General features: G+C 48.9%; 1 long non-coding RNA gene across 1 annotated transcript; it reads left to right on the plus strand.

Annotated features, from left to right (window-relative positions):
* Positions 1-940: 940 nt before the first annotated feature.
* On the plus strand, positions 941-3894 carry LOC118973347 (uncharacterized). Its single transcript, XR_005062624.2, has 3 exons — positions 941-1962; positions 2164-2267; positions 3200-3894. It is a non-coding gene; the product is annotated as an uncharacterized lncRNA (long non-coding RNA).
* Positions 3895-4487: the final 593 nt, after the last annotated feature.

Raw genomic sequence — 4487 nt, forward strand, 5'->3', positions numbered from 1 at the left:
TGAATATCCCTATACAGGTGTCTGAATACCGAGATGTGGAACGGGATTGCTGGGTCCTTTGGTAACTGCCGTACTGAGGAATTGCCAGACTGTTCTCCAGGGTGGCTCCACCGTTGTCCAGCCCCACCAGCAGTGTTGAGGAACTCTTCCTTCACGTCCTTGCCAGCTCCTGTTAGAAAATTTTCTTTTTTGCGATAGCCACCCCAGGGGGTATGAAACGGACTGTTGGGAGTGCTTGGTCATGGGTGACTGGTCGCGCCTGGCCCCCGTGACTCAGGGCCTGGGGACCCCTGGCAGGGCTGTGAGGGTGTGCCCTCCTGCAGATCCTGCTCAGGCTGCTACTGTCTGTCTCTTTGTTTAGTTTGGGTTTCGTTTCTGAATAAACTTGCTCACACTGATTACTTTTTTTTTCGTTTCTGAATAAACTTGCTCACACTGATTACTTTTTTAAAAGTAGTAATCAAAGTACTTCTGAAGGACTGTTTTTCTAAATTAACAGTTGTGGGGCATTTGTGGTACTGATGGCACAGAGGCGGACCTGGTGGTGATGGGAGGTGGCTTTGCCCGCCAGCCTTCCTGTGGCTCGCGGAGGCCCCCCGCAGGCAGGATAGAGTTTTGCAGCTCCCACCGGCTCAAGTATGGTAGAGTTTTGCCCCTTCGTGCCTCTGCTCACAGGTTTACCATATTTAGCAAGCACATTTTAGAAACAAGCCCATTAAAAGACGGGAGACTTCTACAAGATTATTTGTATTTCTACCCGTTTGGGGAATGTCAGGCTTTCTAAGTGAGCAGCAGATTTGCATATTTATACATAAATTTGTATTCTGTATCTGCGTGGACCAGCAAGCAGGTGAAGATGAATAACTGAAAAGCCGCTCCAGAACAAAGGCCAGGTAAGCATCTTAAAGTGATTTTCATGACTAACTTTATAAACATTCATGCCTGTGTGATGTTTATTCTTACAAATATAAGAAGACAGTGAATGAATCCGTTGTCTAACTTTCTGATAGGACTTAATTGTGAAATCAGTCAGGGGATCCTGGGTGGGGAGAAAGCAACGGAATGGCTCCTCCTCCATGCCCTCCCCCAGCAGCGCGCGTGCCTGGGGACTGGTGAGCCTGGGGCAGGAGGGACGCAGTGGCCTGGCGTGGCCCGGCCGGGGGCAGCTCCGAGCCCACCGGTTGCGCTGCCCTGGATTCCCGACGAGGACACCAGTGCGGAGACACAGAAGCATTTTCTGAAGCTCGGTGGGAGGTGGGAGAAACACGCAGCCGGGGGTTGTGCGTGCAGCCGAGGGGGGCATCAGGGCGCTGCAGTGTCGCCAGTGCGTCCGGGGTCCTTGCCGCCTCCCTGTGAGCTCCCGGGGTGGCTGGGCCTCGGCCACGTGGGCCATCCCCCTCCTCTCCGAGCTGGGGCCGGTGGCCCGCTTACGGTGTGTTCTCTAATGGGCAAGGTTCCGAGGCCATGAGGGGGTGCCGGGGACCAGCTGAAGACGTCCCGGGGGATGGGGCCCTGCAGGCAGCGCACACAGGAAGGCCCAGCGCCCTGGGCGAGGGAGACGCGCGCGCCCGAAGGGACGTGGGGAAGGTGAAAAGCAAACGGAAGAAAAACCATCGGACGAGAAAAGTTGGGAAGGGCTTGGGTGCGGGAGGTTCACCCAAGGCCTGGGGCACACGGGCGGGGGCGGCGAGCCACGAAGAAGGGGCGCTAGCACCGCGACGAGAGGCTGGCGGACCCCAGAGGTGGAGGGGCGGGCAGGGGGCGGCGGGGACGCCGCGCGGGCTGGAAAGCCAAGGAGGAAGGAGACGAAAACGCGGTGGCGGCGCCCAGGCAGGAGGGCGGACGCCGAGTCCGAGCCTGTGGCTTAGGAAGAGGAAGACGGCACGGCCGGCGGGGAAGGGGCTGCGGAAGCCAGGGGAGCAGGAGGCCACCATCGCGGCGGAGCGAGGCCACCACCCGGTGGTACGCGCCTGCCCCCGCCCCTCCCGGAGGCCCTGCCCTCCGGGACCCCCCCCCCCGACGCTGTGGCTGAGAGGGGAGGGATGCACCCACTCAGTGCCAGCCGCTGCTGCCAGTTGGAGGCATGTTGGGGAGGGGCGTGGGTAACGCCAGCGTGCTGTTGGGCGGGCACAGCCTTTGAAATGGCGGTTTTCTGGCCACCAGTTGGAACCCGCGTTGGTGAGGTTCTCTGTATTGCTGCTGCGGGCCCTGGTGAGGTGGTGGTATGACCTCCGTTTCTCAGATGAGGAAGCCAAGGTACAGAGAAGGTAGGCCACCTGCCCACGGTCTCGCAGCTAGAAGCAGAGGAGTGACTCTGCACACCATCATGTTAACCATTAGCCCTGTGCTGTCCCCACACGCAGCCACCAGCCTCGCGCACAGTAAGTGCCCTACACCTGGTGGCTTTCAGTTTGAGATGTGCTGTGGGTGTAAAACACACATTTATTTCAAAGACTTAGTATGAAAGAAACAATATAAGCTAACTCATCAACTTTTTAAGTTGACTAAACACTGGGGTGACAATATTTTGGATATATTGGTTGAAATGTAAAATATATATATATATATTTTTTACTCTATATGGCATTTTTTTTTTTGAGAGGGCATCTCTCATATTTATTGATCAAATGGTTGTTAACAACAATAAAATTCTGTATAGGGGATTCAATGCACAATCATTAATCAACCCCAAGCCTAATTCTCAACAGTCTCCAATCTTCTGAAGCATAACAAACAAGTTCTTACATGGTGAACAAGTTCTTACATAGTGAATAAGTTCTTACACGGTGAGCAGTGCAAGGGCAGTCATCACAGAAACTTTCGGTTTTGATCATGTATCATGAACTATAAACAATCAAGTCAGATATGATTATTCATTTGATTTTTATACTTGATTTATATGTGAATCCCACATTTCTCCCTTATTATTATTTTTTAAATAAAATGCTGAAGTGGTAGGTAGGTGCTAGATAAAAGTAGAAAACATAGTTTAGTGCTGTAAGAGGGCAAATGTAGATGATCAGGTCTGTGCCTATAGACTAAGTATTAATCCAAGCTAGACGAGGGCAACAAAACATCCACGGATGCAGAAGATTTCTCTTGAAACAGGGGGGGTGAGGTTCTAAGCCTCACCTCTGTTGATGCCAAGAAATTAAATGTATTTTTAAAAATTAATTCAACTGTTTCTTTTGGCTTCCAGATTAAAATCCACACATGTCTGCTGGGCAGCACTGCCTCATGCCCTGAGAAGAGGTGCAGAGGAGATACAAGTTCGGTCCTGGCCTTAGGTCAGGAGGGCCTTTATGGGTCAGCTCCCACAGCCAGTGGCTGTTTGATTCTGGGGAGACTGTTCAAGTTTTCTGAGTCTTGTTTCTCTTATCTGTGAAAGGGAGTTACTGAAACCTGAAGTATGAGGATGCATGTGAAGGGTGTGTAGTGGGTGGGTGTGAAGTGGTCTCTCAGTGGGGATTTGATTTGCATTGCCCAATGGCTAATCACAGTGAGCACCTGCATGGGCATTGGTCTTTTCTATATCTTCTTTGGAGAAGTGTCTGTTCAAGTCCTAATAAAAAAAAATTAGGTTGTTTTTTTATTGTTGAGATGTAAGAATTCTTTGTCTATTCTGAACACTAGACTTTTACTAGTTATGCAAACTGCAAACATTTTTTCTCTTTCTTTGGATTGTCTTCTTGTTTCTTTTGGGTGTCCTCTGAAGCTCAAAAGTTCGTACTTTGGTGAGTCCACTTTAGCTCTTTTATCTTTGGTTGATTGTACTTTTGATATTTAAAAAACCACTACCTTCGCAGAAATCTGTTGCTTTCCTATACACTAACAATGAACTAGCAGAAAGAGAAATCAGGAAAACAATTCCATTCACAACTGCGTCAAAAAGAATAAAATACCCAGGAATAAACCGAACCAAGGAAGTGAAAGACCTATACCCTGAAAACTACAAGACACACAAGAGAAATTAAAGAGGACACTAACAAATGGAAACTCATCTTCTGCTCTTGGCTAGGAAGAATTAATATTGTCAAAATGGCCATCCTGCCTAAAGCAATCTATAGAATCAATGCAGTGCCTATCAAAATACCAACAGCATTCTTCAATGAACTACAGAAAATAGTTTAAAAATTCATATGGAAGCATAAAAGACCCCAAACAGCCAAAGCAATCCTGAGAAGGAAGAATAAAGCAGGGGGGATCTTGCTTCCCAACTTCAAGCTCTTCTACAAAGCCACAGTAGTGAAGACAATTTGCTACTGGCACAAGAACAGACCCACAGACCAGTGAAACAGAATAGAGAATCCAGATATTAACACAAACATATACGGTCATGGTCTATTAATATATGATTAAGGAGCCATGGACATAGAATGGGGAAATGACAGTTTCTTCAACAGATGGTGCTGGCAAAACTGGACAGCTACATGTAAGAGAATGAAACTGTCTAACCCCATACACAAAAGTAAATTCAAAATGGATCA

This window comes from Manis javanica, chromosome 2 (genome assembly GCF_040802235.1).
Source record: "Manis javanica isolate MJ-LG chromosome 2, MJ_LKY, whole genome shotgun sequence".
NCBI lineage: Eukaryota > Metazoa > Chordata > Mammalia > Pholidota > Manidae > Manis > Manis javanica.